Source organism: Stegostoma tigrinum, unplaced genomic scaffold, assembly GCF_030684315.1.
Source record: "Stegostoma tigrinum isolate sSteTig4 unplaced genomic scaffold, sSteTig4.hap1 scaffold_400, whole genome shotgun sequence".
In the NCBI taxonomy this organism is placed as follows: Eukaryota; Metazoa; Chordata; class Chondrichthyes; order Orectolobiformes; family Stegostomatidae; genus Stegostoma; species Stegostoma tigrinum.
Genome location: NW_026728328.1, coordinates 76 through 20,131, shown reverse-complemented (window position 1 = coordinate 20,131; position 20,056 = coordinate 76). Strand labels below are relative to the sequence as shown.

The 20,056-nt window shown below is 45.0% G+C and overlaps 1 long non-coding RNA gene across 6 annotated transcripts in view; it reads left to right on the top strand.

Annotated features, from left to right (window-relative positions):
• The window catches only part of LOC132208457 (uncharacterized), a 41,810-nt gene extending 22,017 nt beyond the window's left edge, over nucleotides 1-19,793 (top strand). For 5 of the 6 annotated variants that reach the window (XR_009444534.1, XR_009444539.1, XR_009444538.1 and 2 more), the window contains 3 exons: nucleotides 4,797-4,871; nucleotides 10,810-10,930; nucleotides 19,752-19,793. This is a non-coding gene — a long non-coding RNA (uncharacterized LOC132208457). The remainder of the gene's footprint in view (nucleotides 1-4,796; nucleotides 4,872-10,809; nucleotides 10,931-19,751) is intronic. The other variant, XR_009444535.1, reaches the window with a different exon arrangement.
• Nucleotides 19,794-20,056: the final 263 nt, after the last annotated feature.

Here is a 20,056-nt window from a genome sequence, read left to right as displayed (position 1 = left end):
TCTCAGCCTTCAGTAATTGATTCTTCCAGTGCTAGAGAAGAAGTGGTGATTGTGGCTTATTCTCTTCCCAAGGTTTAACATGATGCAACTGATGGTAAAGTTAATAAGCTTTATGAAAACATAAGTAAATATATATAATTAAATAAAAATAGCAAAGTCATTAATTAGAACTCGGCTACAACATGTAAGAGCTCCTGTGTTCCAGTATGGTCTGGTGCAAGCATGTTTGCTGTAAGCACTTAATGTTTGAGTAGCTTGTGTTTATGAGCTGGAGGCTGATCTAGGGATGCTGGGACACATCAGAAGGATTCTTTGCACCAAGAGGCAGTCACAGCCCTTAAGTTTGTGTTTGTCTGATTTGGTCAGTCTTCAGGCGCAGGAGAGGTCGATGGTGGAGGTTCATTACGCTAATACTGGGGAAAGTAGGACTGTCCTGTGGTGAGTTATGGATTCAACTGGGCCTGTGTTCATGAGAGTTTAAAAAGATGAGGGGGGGATCTGATTGAAATATAGAAAGTTGGAACTGAGCCAGATGAACTCAGTGCAGGGAAGCTATTTTCCCTGTTTGTGGTGCTAGGACCAGGGGTCACAGTCTCAGAATTTGGGGTAGATCAGTTAGGACTAGGATGAGGACAACATCTCGTCATTCAAGCAGAGTGAATCTGTGAAATTTTCAACCACAGAAGACCATGGGGGCCATCACTGAATGTATTCAAGAACAAGACAAGGTGGCTCGGTGGCTCACCACTGCTGCCTCACAGTGCCACTGACCTGTTTTGATTCCACTCTTGGGTAACTATCCGTGTGGAGTTTGTACATTCTCCCTGTGTCAGTGTGGGTTTCCACCAGGTGCTCCGGTTTCTTCCCACAGTCCAAAAATATGCAGGCCAAGTGGATAACGCATGGTAAATGCATAGTTATGGGGCAAGGATGGAGGGGCCAGTCTTGGACACGATGCACTTCGAAGGGTCAGTGTCGACTTAATCAGCTGAAAACATTTTGCATTGTAGGGATTCTTTGATTTTGTGATAGATTTTTAGATGTTAAAAGATTCAATAAGTATACAGGAAAGTGGGAATATGATATCGAGATGTAAGATCAGCCATGATCTTATTGAATGGTGGACTTGGCTTGAAGGGCTGATTGGCTTATTCCTGCTTCTAGTTTCCATGTTCTTCTGTGACTGAATGAGGCTGATAGCGGAACTAGAATGCATGAGCTTTAGGGTGGATGTGCAAATTGACTATCGCACTGTGGTAAAAAACACACTTTCAAAGGGGCTTGATAAACGCAGCGTAGTATAATCAGTGGGATTGACACTATTCTGTGTAGCAAAGAGTGAGAGTCTGTAACTGTGGAAGCCATTGCCACAGAAGACTGCGAAGGCTAAGTCAGTGAGTGTATTTAAGACAGAGATAAATAAGTTTGTGGACAAGTAAGTGCATCAAGGGTTATGGGGAGAAGGCAGGAGAATGGGGTTCAGAAGTATGTCAGCCGTGCTTGAATGACAGAGCAGACTCAGTGTGCAGAATGGCCAAATTCTGCTCATATATCTTCGGGTCTTATTTGCTCAGACGGGAAAAGACCTTGCGGTGGGAGGTGGAGAATCCAGACATTGTCGGCAGGACAAAAAAGGAGTTTGTGAATAGTTGTAATGAGGAATTTGGCACCATGAAGCAGAGCCTTCAATGTCATAATCTCTGGATGCATAATGTGTTGGGCAGAAAGGCTTATTTCCATGCAGTGTGCCACCAAGATTCTAACTCCAGACAAACATATCCATCTTCTTTGCGCTCAATCTGACTCCTACGAGCAGGGAGCTTTCCCCCCATTCCCGTTAAAACCAGTTTTGCTCGGTTCCCTGGATGCCACATTTGGTCAAGTGTGGCCTTGATGTCAAGAACAATGACTGTCGCCCTCACTCCCTCACCTCGTTTGTCCATTTTTGAACCAGGGCATCAATGAGGCCAGGAGCTGGGTGGCCCTGGTAGAAACCCAACTGAGTGTTAGTGAGTAGGTGATGCCTTTATTTTCACCTACTGTAGTCCCAATCATGCAACTCTGTCAATTGCTGCCCCTGCCAAGCGCTGGAAGCCTCCCCAGAGTTATCCAGACAGCAGAAAATTTGTTTCAGGAAGACGAGGACCTGCCCTGTCAAATTTCATGTGGATGTGCTGTTGCACATGCACAGAGCGTGATTAAAGGGAGTCAGCATGGCTTTGTGACGGGCGGGTCATGCCTTACAAATCTGATTGGGTTCTTTGAGGAGGTCATGAGACCGGTTGACGAGGGGCGAGCAGTGGATGTGGTGTACATGGACATCAGCAAAGCATTTGATAAGGTTCCCCACGGCAGGCACTTTGATGAAGTCAGGAGGTATGGAAATCAGGGTGACTTGGCTGTCTGGATTCAGAATTGGTTGGCTGACAGGAGGCAGAGAGTGGTTGTAGATGGTAAATATTCTGCCTGGAGGTCAGTGCTGAGTGGTGACCCGCTGGGCTCTGTTCTTGGGCCTCTGCTGTTTGTAGTTTTTAGAAATGACTTGGATGTGGAGGTTGAGGGGTGGGTTAGTATGTTTGCTGCTGACACAAAGGTTGGAGGTGCCGTTGATAGTATTGAGGGCTATTGCAGGCTTCAGCGAGACATTGACAGTATGCAGAGGTGGGCTGAGAAATGGCAGATGGAGTTCAACCTGGATAAATGCGAGGTGATGCATTTTGGAAGGTCGAATTTAGATGCTGAATCTAGGATTAAAGGCAGATGCTCGGCAGTGTATAGGAGTAGCGGAATCTTGGTGTTCAAGTGCATAGCTCCCTCAAAGTTGCCACACAAGTGGATAAGGTTGTTAAGAAAGCATATGGTGTTTTGGCTTTCATTGACAGGGGGATCGAGTTTTAGAGCCGCGAGGTTATGCTGCAGCTGTACAAAACCCTGGTGAGACCACACTGGAATATTGTGTCCAGTTCCGGTTGCCCTATTATAGGAAAGATGTGGAGGCTTTGGAGAGAGTGCAAAGGAGGTTTACCAGGTTGAGAAGGTTGACTGAGCTTGGACTTTGCTCTCTGGAGAGAAGGAGGAAGAGAGGTGACCTGCTCAAGGTGTACAAGGTAATGAGAGGAATGGATAGAGTCGATAGCCAGAGACTTTTCCCCAGGGCAGGATTGACTGCCACGAGGCATAGTTTTAAGGTGTTAGGAGGAAGGTATAGAGGAGATGTCAGAGGGAGGTTCTTCACCCAGAGAGTTGTGAGTGCATGGAATACTTTGCCAGTGGTAGTGGTGGAAGCAGAGCCATTAGTGACATTTAAGCAACTGCTGGACATGCACATGGACAGCAGTGAATTGAGGGGAATGTAAATTAGGTTAGGTTATTTTTGGAGTGGGATTATTCCACGGCACAACATGGTGGGCCGAAGGGCCTGTACTGTGCTATACTTTTCTATGTTCTATGTTGTGTGTAAGAGTCAGAAGCCCAGTTGTTATTGGCTTGGCTCTTTAGCTCAGTAGCTATCCCTTAATTTTTTGATGGCCCGAAGTGGCTGGCAAAGCAGACTTGCAACTTGAAAGCATTATGACATTGGCCAGGATGTGAATCATTGACCTACATGGTTTTTTGCAGATGTCTATTACTGCATCCATGTCTGTGAATGATTTGCGTAGCAGCCATGAAGTTTTCACAGAGTCCTTCAGAACTTAGATGTGGACCTTGGCAACTTTAAAGAAGTCTAAAAAATATCAACACACATCCATTTTGGCAATAACAGGTATGAACATCGATAGAGAGTGGATAGCCAGAGACTTTTTCCGAGGGTGAAGGTAGCTCTTATGAGGAGGCATAGTTTAAAAGTAAGTGGAGATAGATCTCGGGTAGACGTGAGAAGTAGGTTCTTTACTCAGAGAGTGGCAGAAGCGTGGAATGCATTGCCAGAGAGGGGAGTGGAGTCAGCTTCATTAGGAGCATTTAAGCAGCTATTAGACAGGCATATGGATGATAGTATAAGGTAAGGGTGGAGGTTAGCTGGACGTTAGGTTGAGGGTAAAAGCTCAGCACAACACTGTGGGCTGAAGGGCCAGTCCTGTGCTGTACTGTTGTATGTTTGTATGCTCTATGAATCCATCAGTAATTAATCTGCAAGTAGCTGACAGTGTCTTTAAATAACTCTGGCAGAGGGGTTATTCATGTTCCTGGTGATCATACGTTCAGCAATGTGTCATTGAGGGACTTTAAGCATTGAGCTCTGATATCACAGTATTGGCAATATCTTGCCTCCTCGACATCATTTCATCAGATATTTGCTGCATGCAACATAGAATTGTCAGAATAGCATCCATGGCAACTTGCATTTGATGTGTGCTCATGAGTCAAATATACAATTTCAGATCTCAAAACCCTTTGTGGCCCTGAAAAACCAGGCGGCGAGATTGCAGACTTTACACCAAGCATGATTATCTGAATCTTTTCTCTCCTACTATAAAGCTGACAGTGAGACTTCCGTGAGTTCCACTGTATTCACCAGATGCTGTTTGCCAGTTATGACATGAATTTCATGTAGCTTTTGACCACCTACATGAGGAATGGGTAACAAATGCTGGTCCTGTCAGTGATGTTCCCATCCTTGAAAATATGTGGAAATAAATTGAACCTAGTAGTTATCATTTCCTTTTACTGTGCCTTGTATTCTTCAGCAGATATTTATCCCCCTGTATTCATTGCAGAGTAGTTGAGAATGTGTTCCAATTGAAATGGTTTGTACTAACAGTTAGGAAAAATGTATCTAAAGATTTTTTTGAATGCAGGTGATTTAAACACCGTGCGTTTTTCTGCATATCGGCCAGCATTGAAGATCCGCCGACTCCAGAAAGCGCTCTGTTGTGAGTACATTCACACATTGCAGATTTTGTAATCTCGTGCTGTGTTTTATTGTGAGCATCCTTGCTTGCCTGTTGTCAGATGTCATTGATTACAATTAGCTTGGTTTTGCAGTTGTTGAGACATCAGTTCGGCATGACCTTACAACCTTCCACTCAAAGGACGTTTGTCTATAAAGTTGCTGAAAATGCAATCTGATAAGGGCAGCCAGGCATCTTAGACTAGAGTGAATGAGGAAAGCAACAGGATGTCTTCTTAATGATTGGGAAACAACCACATGAAGGACCGAGGAGGACAGTGAATTAAAAGAGGAATGGTTTGTTTCAAATCAGGTACAGCAAAAGAAATTAAGAGAACGTAAGGAAGGTTGAAATTGAAAAGGCAAGTAATGGTTTATGTTCATTGGAAACCATCAACAACAAAAGTACAATGAAGAAAGTATTTGAGAAAATACAGAAGATTTCTTCAAATGAAAGGGAGACACTGTCTTCATGATGCCAATAGCACGGAGTGCAACTTTGGCGTTTAACCACATCATCCCTTGGCCTGAAGTCACTGTACTATTTACCCATTTTATAACAGAAAAATACTTCAATGATGAGTGTCATGGAGAATTTCAGCCCAGAATAAAACCATATTCTGAGCAATTGCCACAACAGCTTCTATGACATGACTTTATAAAACATCCCAAGGCATGTCATAGGAGCTTTATAGAGTAAAATTTGATACTGAGTACTGAAAGAGATCCGAAGGTAGATGATTAAAACCTCATCAAAGAGGTAGATTTTAAGGACTGTTTTGAAGGAGGAAAGAATGATGCAGAGGTTCAGCAAGGTAATTCTATAAAGCTTAGGCTCCAAGAAGTTGAATGTCAGGCTGTCGATGATGGAACAGCACAAATTGTGTTGAGAGGCTGGAATGAAAGGCGTAAATGTGCCTAGAGGGGCTATGAGTTCGACATTGTCAGGGGATGTGCATGGGTGTTGCCAGGCCAGGGAGGGATATGAAAGCCAGGACAGCAATGTGAAAACCAAGGCACTGCTTAACTGTGAGCCATTGTAGATCAGAGTGCGCAGAGAAAGTTGGGTGAATGGAACTTGGTGCGTGTTAAGACAGAGTCAATGGACTTTGAAATGATGCCATGTTAAAGAAAAGGAGAACTTGGGAGGCCAACTTGATATTCATAAGAATGGTCATGTTCAGAGTTAATCAATGCGGTCGGGTTTCAAAACTAACGGACTTACCTGGGGCCAAATGTTGTGGATGTGAAAATAAGTAGACTTTGTGACATCAGGCCTGTGTGGCCGGAATTTAAACTCTGGGTCAAAATAACAAAGGGTACAACGAAAACCAGTAGCTAGCAAGCAGACGTCCTTTCAAGGACCAAAGATAATGGCTTCGTTCTGTACCAGATTTAATAGATGGAAACTGTCCGGTTATGTAGAGACAGTGGAAGAAATGCATGAGGGGGTGGTGAGATAGACCTGGGCATTGCCACCATGTATGTGGAAAGTGCAGTGCTTTCACATGATATTGCTCTGGGGCAGTGTTCAGATGAGAAAAGGAGTGGGATTTTACTGATTTGGCCAGACCTCGGTGATTCACACCCACGGCCATGCTATCAAAGATTTGTGGAAGCCAGCAAAACTGAACTTGACTGTTTGCAGTAAATGTACAGCATTTCAGATGTCACTTGATCCTGCAGATTGACTCCCTAGAATCTGCTTGTCAAATGATTTATATGGCTAAAACGTTCAAGTATGAGTTTGCACTGTGGAACTCATCTCGCACCGAAACTGGCCAGTTGTTATATCAAGATTTGGAGAAAGTATTAGTTTTTTGAAGAATGTTCTGATACAGAGAGAGAGACTAATAGTTTCTTGAGAAATCGTGGGGCATTGGCCAGGAAGTTAAACAAACAGTGGGGGGGAAAAAAAACTTGACCTGAATCCAATGTTAAGTATATAATGGATTAGTTCGACACTGAGGATATCAAAAGATATTCTCATTTTTAAGATGAGACGCTCGGGACAATTTGGGTAGGATGCACTTCTTGAAGCGACCAGAAAGGTACAGAATTATCCATTGGATGTGAAAAATTTGAAATGAAGACAAAACTTTTTGAGGCTGGGGTGGGGAAGAAATGAAGGTCCGATTTTGCTCCTTCAACCTCTCCCATGACAAAATGCACTTGTATAAGAATGGTGACTATAAGATTGGTGACGGCACTTAAATGAAGAAAAATCAACATGGACATTTGTTCTGCTGTATATATAACATTAACATTCAATCTCTTGGCAAGGATAATGTGACAGGGCGTTTGAAAAGCCAAGTTATTGTAATTTGAATTAAGAGATCAGGCTGTAGAACCTGAGATCAATCTCAGAATAAAATGTAACAACAGCGATAGATGAGGAACCTCTTCACTCACAGAGAGGTGAACTTTGTAATTCTGTACTCCAGAAAATGTGGCGCCTCAGCCAAGAAGTATGCTCAGAACGGGGATTGACATGCCGGGGGAGTCAGTGAAGCACTATTAATGTCACAGGATTAGTAATCCGGAGGCCTGGGACAATGCTGTAGAGTATAGGCTGAAGTTCCACTGTAACAGCTGATGGAATTTGAATTCAGTTCAATATAATTTTGGGGGTAGGTAGGAATGTGGAGCCGACATTGCAGTCAAGTCAGCCACGACCTTTTTGAATGGTGAAGCAGGCTTGAGGGGGCCAGTTATCCAACACATGCTCAAATTGATATAATCATAAACAAAGCTGGTCTCAGTGACGGTTACACTCACTGTTAAACTATTCACCGTTATAAAAACTTGACTCATTCACTTATGTTCTTTAAGAAAGGAGCTCTGCCATTCTTATTTGATCTCACCTCCATATGACTCCAGATCCACAATAATGTGGTTGACACTTAACTGCACTCTGAAATAGTCAAACAATTTGGAGGAACTATGGATGGGCAGCAAATCCTGTCCTTGCTATTCCTGCTCCTTGTTGCTATGACTGTACATGCTTTAACATATTAACCAATTTCCTCTTTGAATCCGTTTGAGGAGCAGTGTATATTTTGTATTGCTTGGTGATTCTCTAAGTATCTGATGGGTTTTGCATAGTTCCTTCTACCTTCTAAATGTGAGCCCCTTCCAGTGTTTAACCTTTTAAGGTAGGCAATCGTTCTCAAACCTTTTGGATTGAATGCCTACATATTAATAGCAATCACTAACCTATCTATTATTAATTGCAAATTCATAATACAAAGGGCTACGTGTGAAGAAGTGTTCTAATCATCTTTTTAAAAAGCTCCTTCCTGACGCTTATCATGGAGATGAGATTAGATTCCCTACAGTGTGGAAACAGGCGCTTCAGCCTAAGAAGTCCACACCGGCCCTTGCAGCATCCCACCCAGACCCATCCCCCTATCACCGACACACCACCCTGAACACCATGGGAAATTTAGCATGCCCAATCCACCAAGTCAGCGCATCTTTGGACCGTGGGAGGAAACCGGAGCACCCGGAGGAAACCCACGCAGACACGGGGAGAATGTGCAAACTCCACACAGACAGTTACTTGAGGCTGGAATCGAACCCGGGTACTAGGTGCTGTGAGGCTGCAGTGCTAACCCGCTGAGCCACTGTGCTGCCCCGATGTGTGTATTTGCTTCCAACTGTGATATCTGTTAGTCCCTGGACTGGTGTTTGATACGGGCACTCATAATGTATATCCACTTTATCCAAATGCTCTTCTATTGTTAGCCTGATAAATCAAGAAAAGGGCTGGATCCTTTTGTATATTTTTCACATCACATATTCATGATTTACATGTAGTTGAGAGTTTCAAACTGCAATAATTAAACATGCATGATAGATAAAAGCATTCCAGAATTGTTTCGACTTGATGATAAATAGTGAATATCTTTTCTTGACTGCAGCTTTCCAGCCTATCAGTGCAGAAAGGCAGTGCTTAGCAAGGTTGGATGAGGAATATTACTGTTCCAATTAGTTACATTTAATTTATCACTATTGAAGCTCGCGTTAGTTAGTATGCTTTTTTCCAATATATTTAATCTGTAGTTATGACAGATGATTTGGTTTGTAGATCTCCAATTACCTCTCTACTGTAGAACCCAGTTTTGAAACAATTGATATAAGGCACTTATTGTACTGTCACTGATGCTGTCATTATACTACCAGAGTATGGCTGTAATGCTGAATTACTTTAGCCTGCCTTCATGAAGCAATGCAATCTTTCCGAGATAAGGATGATAGGGAAGGTGCACATAAAAGACTGATTTATAAAATTGAGATTCATGGAATATATAGGTCACTATCAAATTTGGTTAAAAAAGATGGCTGAAGGACAGAAGCAGCAAGTTATGATAAATAGATGAGAAGATCGCTATTAGCAGTTTCCCAAGTATTAGGACACTGATTTTTGGAGATAGATACATGATTTGAATTTGGGAATATGGCCTACAGAAGGCCCTTCAGCCAATCAAGTCTATGCAAACCTAACTGCACTAATCCCACTTTGCAGCACTTGGAGAATAACCTTTAATTTCATGTGCTCATCCCAGTACTTTTCTACAAGTTGTGAGCTCTCTTGTCTCAACGACCCTTCTGGGTAGTGCATTCCAGATTACCACCACCCTCTGGGTAAAAATATTTTTCCTCAAATCCCCTCTACATCTCCTGCCCTTCACCTCATAATTGTGTCTCCGTGTTATTGACCCTTCAACTAAGGATACAGCTGCTTGCTAACCTTGCCCCTCCTAATCTTCTGCACCTCAGTCACGTCCCTCCTCAGCCTTCTCTGCTCTAAAGACGACAAACTGAGCTTATCCAGCCAGTCTTCATAGCTGAAGTGCTCTGCCCCAGGCAATATCTGAGTGAATAATCTCTGCACCCTCTCCAATTCAATCACATCCTTCCAACAGCATGGTGATGAGAACTGCATACAGTATTCCAACTTTGGCTTAACCAAAGTTCTATACAATTCCAACTTAACCTTCCAGCTGAAACCATCTGTGCCATGACTGATAAAGGCAAGTTCTCAGCACGCATTCTTAATCATCGTGTTAACCTGTCCTGCCACCTTCAAGGATAATGGGAACTGCAGATGCTGGAGAATCCAAGATAATAAAATGTGAGGCTGGATGAACACAGCAGGCCAAGCAGCATCTCAGGAGCACAAAAGCTGATGTTTCGGGCCTAGACCCTTCATCAGAGAGGGGGATGGGGTGAGGGTTCTGGAATAAATAGGGAGAGAGGGGGAGGCGGACCGAAGATGGAGAGAAAAGAAGATAGGTGGAGAGAGTATAGGTGGGCAGGTAGTGAGGGGATAGGTCAGTCCAGGGAAGACGGACAGGCAAAGGAGGTGGGATGAGGTTAGTAGGTAGATGGGGGTGCGGCTTGGGGTGGGAGGAAGGGATGGGTGAGAGGAAGAACAGGTTAGGGAGGCAGAGACAGGTTGGACTGGTTTTGGGATGCAGTGGGTGGGGGGGGGAAGAGCTGGGCTGGTTGTGTGGTGCAGTGGGGGGAGGGGACGAACTGGGCTGGTTTAGGGATGCGGTGGGGGAAGGGGTGATTTTGAAACTGGTGAAGTCCACATTGATACCATTAGGCAGCAGGGTTCCCAGGTTCCCTCCTGCAGTGCCACAATGAATCGCAACAGACAACTGCACCTCCCAGTCGCAAACCACTTCCACTCCCCCTCCCATTCTTTTGATGACATGTCCATCATGGGCCTCCTGCAGTGCCACAATGATGCCACCCGTAGGTTGCAGGAACAGCAACTCATATTCCGCCTGGACTCTTTAATTTTACATCCTCAAAGACATTTAACAGGGATAGCGTGGATTATAGAGTGAGTTGAGTAGATTGTTTCATTATTAATTCTTTACTAAATTTGATTTATATTACATTTTTAGACCACATCAGGTGAAGATGTGTGTGATTTCACCAAGGTGCTGAAAAATAACTTCAGATCAAAGAAATACTTTGCCAAACATCCTTGCTTGGGTTATTTACCACTACAAACAGTCCTAGAAGGTGAGAACCTTGAGATGTAAGTTTATTGATGTGAGATTTACTAATGTATCAATGCCCATTTGGGGGTTGACAAATATTGCCGCATTATTCATTCTGCAGCTTAGCAGGAGAGTGAGGTTGTCCATTTGCGCATATATCAGAAGTACACAATACAAAAACAAGGGGGGCTTAACTGATATCATTGGTCCTCTCGCCTTGAAAGCAGTGTAGTTACTCAGAGTGCATCTGCTGTGGACTTGTTGATACTGTCACTAACGTGCAACCTTCCTTGATAACTTTCTCTGTCCTCCAGTTCTGTCTTTAAAAACTACAATCAATTACCCTCTCCTCAAAAGGAAAGAACCTTTGGCTGAACATAGAACAAAGAACAGTACAGGCCTTCAGCCCGCAATGTTGTGCCGACCTATTATCCCACTCAGATCAAACTACCCTGCATACCCTTCATTTTACTATCCTTCATGTGCCTATCCAAGAGTCGCTTAAGAGTCTCTAAATGTATCTGACTCCACTCCCACTGCCAGCATTGCATTCCACACACTCTCTGTGTAAAGAACCTACCTCTGACATCTCCCCTATTCCTTCCTCCAGTCACCTTAAAATTTCTCCCCCTCGTAATAGTCATTTCTGCTCTGGGAAAAAATCTCTGACTATCCACTCCAGCTATGCCTCTCATCATCTTGCATACCTCTACCAAGTCACCTATCATTCTTCTTTGCTCCAATGAAAAAAGTCCTCGCCCCCTCAACCGTACCTCATAAGACGTGCCGTCCATTCCATGCAGCATCCTGCTAAATCTCCTCTACACCCCCTGTAAAGCTTCCACATCCTCCCTATAATGAAGCGACCAAAACTGAAGGCAATATTCCAAGCGCTGCTCCATCCCCACGAACTAATGCTCTATTCCAAATCCCTTTCCTCTTGATGCTTCAAATTCCTTGCTGTCTTTCGTGTAATTTCATATTTGAATTCACCTGAACAAATTTCACCTGCAGCCCTGACCCACTAACAGCGATTTGCCCCCTGTGTCCTGACCCGCTCACAGTGATTTGCCCCCTCTGTCCTGACCCGCTTACAGCGACTTGCCCCCTCTGTCCTGACCCGCTCACAGCGACTTGCCTCTGCAGCCATGACCCGCTCCCAGCAACATGCCCTTGCAGTCCTGACCCGCTCCCAGCGACATGCCCCTGCAGTCCTGACCCGCTCACAGCGACTTGCCCCTCCAGCCCTGACCCGCTCACAGCAGCATGACTCTGCAGTCCTGACCTGCTCCCAAGTCAGCGACTTCGATGTTGTGGCCATTTCAGAGACATGGATGGAGCAGGGTCAGGAATGGATGTTGCAGGTTCCAGGGTTTAGATCTTTCATTAAGGTAAGGGAAGGTGGTAAAAGAGGGGGAGGTGTGGCTTTGTTGGTGAAAGACAGATCAGAGTAAACCGGTTGATGTCGTGTATATGGATTTCAGCAAGGCGTTTGATAAGGTTCCCCACAGTAGGTTATTTTACAAAATGCAGAGGAATGGGATTGTGGGAGATATAGCAGTTTGGATCGGAAATTGGCTTGCTGAAAGAAGACAGAGGGTTGCAGTTGGTGAGAAATGTTCATCCTGGAGACCAGTTACTAGTGGTGTACCGCAAGGGGCGGTGTAGGGTCCACCGCTGTTTGTCATTTTTTTAAATGACCTGGATGAGGGCACAGAAGGATGGGTTAGTAAATTTGCAGACGACACGAAGGTCGGTGGAGTTGTGGATAGTGACGAAGGATGCTGTAGGTTGCAGAGAGACATAGATAAGCTGCAGAGCTGGGCTGAGAGGTGGCAAATGGTGTTTGATGCAGACAAGTGTGAGGTGATGCACTTTGGTAGGAGTAACCGAAAGGCAAAGTTCTGGGCTAATGGTAAGATTCTTTGTATTGCAGATGAGCAGAGAGATTTTGGTGTCCATGTACACAGATCCTTGAAAGTTGCCACCCAGGTTGACAGGGCTGTTAAGAAGGAATACAGTGTTTTACCTTTTATTGACAGAGGGATCGAGTTCCGGAACCAAGAGCTTATGGTGAAGCTGTACAAAACTCTGGTGCGGCCGCACTTGGAGTATTTTGTACAGTTCTGGTCGCTGCATTATAAGAAGGATGTGGAAGCTTTGGAAAGGGTGCAGAGGAGATTTACTAGGATGTTGCCTGGTATGGAGGAAAGGCTGAGGGACCTGAGGATGTTTTTGTGAGAGAGAAGAAGGTTGAGAGGTGACAATTGAAACATATAAAATAATCAGAGGGTTAGATAGGGTGGATATGAGAGCGTTTTTCCTAGGATGGTGACGGTGAGCACGAGGGGGCACAGCTTTAAATTGAGGGGTGAAAGATATAGGACAGACGTCAGAGGTAGTTTCTTTACTCAGAGAGTAGTAAGGGAATGGAATGCTTTGCATGCAACGGTAATAGATTTGCCAACTTCAGGTACGTTTAAGTCATCATTGGATAAGCATATGGACGTACATGGAATAGTGTAGGTTAGATGGGTTTCAGATCGGTATGACAGGTCGTCACAACATCGAGGGCCAAAGGACCTGTGCTGTGCTGTAATGATCTATGTTCTATGACCGTATAACGGTGGCTGAAAGAACTTTTGAGGAGGACTCGTCTTTTGAGGTGGTATGGACTGAGGTTGCCGAGGAAGGGTTATCGATTGAGTCAGTATGGGTGGAAGTTAGGAACAGCAAGGGAGCAGCCACCTCACTGGGGGTGTTCTACAGACCCCCAAATCACAGTAGGGAGATCGAAGAACTCACTGGCTGGCCTGTTGTTGAAAAGTGCAAACGTAGCAGGGTTGTTGTTATGAGTGACTTCAACTTTCCCGATGTAGATTGGAACCTCCTTCGTGCAGATGGTTTGGATGGAGCCGTTTTTGTCAGGTGTGTTCAGGAGGGTTTCCTTACTCAGTATGTGGACAGGCCAACGATGGGGGAGGCCATTTTGGATTTGGTGCTCGGCAATGAGCCAGGACAGGTGTCAGATCTCGTGGTGGGAGAACACTTTGGCGACAGTGACCACAACAGCCTGACATTTACCATAGCCATGGAAAGGGAAAGGAGCAGTTAGCAGGGGAAGATATTTAACGGGGGAAAAGGAAACTATGACGCTATCAGACAGGAGTTGGGAAGTAGAGATTGGGAGCAATTGTTCCACAGAAAGGGCACAGCAGACATGTGGAGGCGGTTTAAGGAGCAGTTGTTGCGAGTGATGTATAAATTTGTTCCTCTGAGACAGGTAAGAAGGGGTAAGATTAAAGAACCTTGGATGACGGGTACAGAGGTGCTTCTTGTCAAAAAGCAAAAGGCAGCGTTCGTAAGGTGGAGGAAGCAAGGGTCCAGCACAGCTTTAGAGGATTACAGGCTTGCTCGGAAGGAGCTCAAAAGTGGACTGAGGAGGGCCAGGAGGGGGCAGGAAAAAGGCTTGGCAGGAAGGATTAGGGCGAACCCGAAGGCATTTTACTCATACGTGAGGAATAAGAGAATGATCAGGGAGAAGGTAGGGCTGATCAGGGATAGCATAGGGAACTTGTGCGTGGAGTCTGAGCAGATAGTGGAAGCCCAAAATGAGTTTTTTGCTTCGGTTTTCACTAAGGAAAGGGACGTTGTTGTGAGTGAGAACTTTGAGGAGCAGGAAAACAGGCTTGAACAGATCAAGATTGAGGAAGTTGATGTGCTGGAATTTTGGCAAACATTAAGATTGATAAGTCCCCAGGGCCAGATCAGATTTATCCTAAGTTGCTCCGGAAAGCGAGAAAGGAGGTTGCTAAGCCGCTGGCGAAGATCTTTGCTTGCTCGTTCTCCATGGGAGTCGTATCGGAAGATTGGAAGGAGGCAAATGTTGTTCCTTTTTGCAAGAAAGGGAATAGGGAAATCCTTGAAAATTACAGACCAGTCAGTCGTCAGTCTTAGGTCTGCGGTCAACAAGATTTTGGAGAGAATTCTGAGGGATAGGATTGATGACTATTTGGAAAAGCATAGCATGATTAAAGGGAGTCAGCATGGCTTTGTGAGGGGCAGGTCATGCCTAACAAATCCTTTTGCGTTCTTTGAGGAAGTCACGAGACAGGTTGACGAGGGTCGAGCAGTGGATGTGGTGTACATGGACTTGAGCGAGGCATTTGATCAGGTTCCCCATGGCAGGCTCATTCATAAAGCCAGGAGGTATGGGATACAGGGTGATTTAGCTGTCTGGATTCAGAATTGGTTGGCTGACAGGAGGCAGAGAGTGGTTGTAGATAGTAAGTATTCTGCCTGGAGGTCAGTGCTGAGTGGTGTCCCGCAAGGCTCTGTTCTTGGGCCTCTGCTGATTGTAGTTTTTATGAATGACTTGGACGAGGAGGTTGAGGGGTGGGTGAGTATGTTTACTGATGACACAAAGGTTGGAGGTGCCGTTGATAGTATTGAGGGCGATTGCAGGCTTCAGCGAGACATTGACAGTATGCAGAGCTGGGCTGAGAAATGGCAGATGGAGTTCACCCTGTATAAATGCAAAGTGATGCATTTTGGAAGGTTGAACTTAAATGCTGAATATAGGATTAAAGGCAGGATTCTCGGCACTGTGGAGAAACAGCGGGATCTTGGTGTTCAAGTGCATAGCTCCCTCAAAGTTGCCACACAAGTGGATAAGGTTGTTAAGAAGGCATATGGTGTTTTGGCTTTCGTTAACAGGGGGATCGAGTTTAAGAGCCGTGAGGTTATGCTGCAGCTGTACAAAACCCTGGTGAGACCACACTTGGATTATTGTGTCCAGTTCTGGTCGTCCTGTTATAGGAAAGATGTGGAGGCTTTGGAGAGGATGCAAAGGAGGCTTTCCAGGAGCTGCCTGGACTGGAGGGCTTGTCTTACGAGGAGAGGTTGACTGAGCTTGGACTTTTCTCTCTGGAGAGAAGGAGGAAGAGAGGTGACTTGATCACAAGATAATGAGAGGCATGGATAGAGTCGATAGGCAGAGACTTTTCCCCAGGGCAGGTTTGCCTGCCTCGAGGGGTCATAGTTTTAAGGTGGTCGGAGGAAGGTATAGAGGAGACGTCAGAGGGAGGTTCTTCACCCAGAGAGTTGTGAGCGCATGGAATAGTTTACCAGTGGTAGTCGTGGAAGCGGAGTCGGTAGTGACATTTAAGCAACTCCTGGACATGCACGTGGACAGCAGTGAATTGAGGGGAATGTAGGTTAGGTTATTTTATTTTTGGATTAGGAATATTCCATGGCACAACATCGTGGGCTGAAGGGCCTGCACTATGCTGTGCTTTTCTATGTTCTATGTAGTTATAATCAGAGGCAGTGTAGTTAGGGGAATGAACACTGTTCGTTGTGACTAGGATCGAGAGTCTCGAAAGTAGTGTTGCCTGCCTGGTGCCCAGGTTCAGGATATTCCATCTCGGCAACAAAGGAACTTGAAGTGGGAGGAGTAGAAATCCAGCTATCGTGGTACACACATGTACCATTGATATGGAAGAAAGAGGAAAGAGGTTCTGCTGAGGGATTATGAGCACCGAGGTGCTGAATGAGAAAGCAGAACCTGAAAGGTTATAATCTCTGGATTCTTATCTGAGCAATTTGGCACGGTGTGAACAAAATTAAAGATGTAAATGCATTGTTCAAATGGTGGCATGGCAGAAATGTGTTTGAATTCATGGGACATGGGCATCGCTTTGGGGAAGGAGGCAGTTGTTCCGGTGGTACAGACTCGATCAGAATCATTTTGGGACAAGTGTCCTGGCAAAAGACATAGATAATAAAATGTGAGGCTGGATGAACACAGCAGGCCAAGCAGCATCTCAGGAGCACAAAAGCTGACGTTTCGGGCCTAGACCCTTCATCAGAGAGGGGGATGGGGACAGGGAACTGGAATAAATAGGGAGAGAGGGGGAGGAGGACCGAAGAGGGAGAGTAAAGAAGATAGGTGGAGAGAGTGTAGGTGGGGAGGGAGGGAGGGGATAGGTCAGTCCAGGGAAGACGGACAGGTCAAGGAGGTGGGATGAGGTTAGTAGGTAGCTGGGGGTGCGGCTTGGGGTGGGAGGAAGGGATGGGTGAGAGGAAGAACCGGTTAGGGAGGCAGAGACAGGTTGGACTGGTTTTGGGATGCAGTGGGTGGGGGGGGAAGAGCTGGGCTGGTTGTGTGGTGCAGTGGGGGGAGGGGACGAACTGGGCTGGTTTAGGGATGCAGTGGGGGAAGGGAAGATTTTGAAACTGGTGAAGTCCACATTGATACCATATGGCTGCAGGGTTCCCAGGCGGAATATGAGTTGCTGTTCCTGCAACCTTCGGGTGGCATCATTGTGGCACTGCAGGAGGCCCATGATGGACATGTCATCAAGAGAATGGGAGGGGGAGTGGAAATGGTTTGCGACTGGGAGGTGCAGTTGTTTGTTGCGAACTGAGCGGAGGTGTTCTGCAAAGCGGTCCCCAAGCCTCCGCTTGGTTTCCCCAATGTAGAGGAAGCCGCACCGGGTACAGTGGATGCAGTATACCACATTGGCAGATGTGCAGGTGAACCTCTGCTTAATGTGGAATGTCATCTTGGGGCCCGGGATGGGGGTGAGGGAGGAGGTGTGGGGACAAGTGTAGCATTTTCTGCGGTTGCAGGGGAAGGTGCCGGGTGTGGTGGGGTTGGAGTGCAGTGTGGAGCGAACAAGGGAGTCACGGAGAGAGTGGTCTCTCCGGAAAGCTGACAGGGGAGGGGATGGAAAAATGTCTTGGGTGGTGGGGTCGGATTGTAAATGGCGGAAGTGTCGGAGGATAATGCGTTGTATCCGGAGGTTGGTAGGGTGGTGTGTGAGAACTAGGGGGATCCTCTTGGGGCGGTTGTGGCGGGGGCGGGGTGTGAGGGATGTGTTGCGGGAAATATGGGAGACGCGGTCAAGGGCGTTCTCGATCACTGTGGGGGGAAAGTTGCGGTCCTTAAAGAACTTGGACATCTGAGATGTGCGGGAGTGGAATGTCTTATCGTGGGAGCAGATGAGGCGGAGGAATTGGGAATAGGGGATGGAATTTTTGCAGGAGGGTGGGTGGGAGGTGGTGTATTCTAGGTAGAAAAGACATAGCTAGGTCTGGGGGTAGGGCATTAAAGTAAAAAGTGTGGAGTGGGTGAGTTCAGTTGCATGGAAAATTATGGAAAAAGTTAGAAGCTGGTAAGTGCTCAGCAAAGTTTCCAGAGCAAGTCATAGGACAAAAAGTATGGAAATGGTCAGGAGTCTCCTTTCAGGTGCAGCAAACAAGAAGAGTGGCCACCCTGGAAATGCCAGACTGAAGGTCTTGTATTTAATTGCAGGGAGTGTATGAAACAAAGTGAATGAGTTTGTGGTGCAGATTGAAATTGACAGATACATTGTTCTGGGTGTCACAGAGAGGTGGTTGTTAGGGGATACGTTTTGGCAACTAAATATCCAATGATACATGCCCTCGAGAAAGAACAGGCGAATGGACAGAGATGTCAGGGTTGGCTTGTCAGTAAGAAATGAGGTCGCGCTGAAGGAACCACAGCTCTTGAGCTTGTTTATTAACGACTTGGAGGAAAGAGGTGAATGTGCTGTGGCTAAATTAGTAGATGATTCAAAAATATTAGAAAGACAAGGCATGACACAGAAACAGAGATTTACCAGGATGTTACTTGGATTGGAATGTATGAGGTATAAGGAGGGTTTGGTGGAAATGTTGCCTCATAATAAATGCAATGAGACCAACCATGATTTCACCGAATGGTGGAGGAAATTCAATGTGCCAAATGACATTTTTAGTGAGTCTTATTGTTTGACAATGCATTGGTAAAGGTGTTTTTTTTTTTCTGTCTTGGATGAGATGTAAAAATGAAATGTGCACCCTTCCTTTTCATCTGGAAATAAACAATTGTTCTGAACGATTTCCATTGACTGGTAGCAATCTGACAAGCATGACGATGTAAAGAGATTCTTCGCTTCTTTTTAATTGTAAAGTTATTCTTTGGAATTAATTAAGCATATATTATTTGCATCTCAGGAATTATATTCATCACTGCATCTCCAAAAGTGCTCTTGTATGATAACAACATTTGAAAGAACACTTCTTCAATGGTGGTGATTTTCAGTTGCCATAACACACATGAAATTACATTGTTGGCCAATCTGTCCATGATTATTTCATTATCTTACGTTTCAAACAGACAAGGAAATATTGGTGATGCAATGAAGAATTTGATGATAAAATATAATTGCTGTTATAGTTTCCTCTTGCAAGAAATATTCGCAACAAATTGACTGGTCAAGGAAATGGGACACTGACTGAGTACTTTGAATGTTGAAGTGATTTCTAAAATGAAATTATGACCTTGATGATTTCTCTTTCATGCAGATTTGAAGAGAATATTTTAAAATATCCTCTAGGTTAGTGGTTCAGGCATAAAAGTGCAATATGTATATTGATGTATATACATGTAAGTGCGTCATCTGAAAAGATAATGAGTATAAATCACTTGTGACAAGGTGAGAATGAGCTATTCGGATAGTCAGAACTGCCAATGTTAGTGTCTGAGATAACACATTGTAGAGCTGGAGGAACACAACAGGGCAGGCAGCATCAGAGGCTCAAGAAAGTTGAGCTTTTGGGTTAGGACCCTTCTCCAAAATGGAGGGTGGAAGGGAGCTCAGAAACAAATAGCGTGGAGAGGGAGGAGGTGCTGGGGAAGGTCGGTGGGATGGTGATAAGTGAGTACGATCCAGATTGAAACAGATTTCCCCCAGCAGGTATTGAATACAAATTCCAAATCACTGTCAAAATCTTGGTGACTGTGAACATTCATGTTTTTTGTCTGTGTGTTTCAGTAATTGCATGACAGTTTGAATGGTTCGTTGAGCGTGAGGCACCTATGGACTCTCATACACCAAGATGGAATTTAGTTCGAAGAGTGACTCCTCTTCAAAGTACTTACTTGCTTTTAAAATATTGACCATTTCTGCTGTCTAGTTGAACAAATTTAGCTTAATACTGCTTCAATAGGAATGAGTGTTTAATAGGAACATATTTGTGAAACTTACAGTTCCTCAAGTTTTAGCATAAACTGGTGGAGACTTTCCGTGCTTGCAAAAAGGCTCACCTCTCCAATAATACCCAAGGAAAATTGGAATTT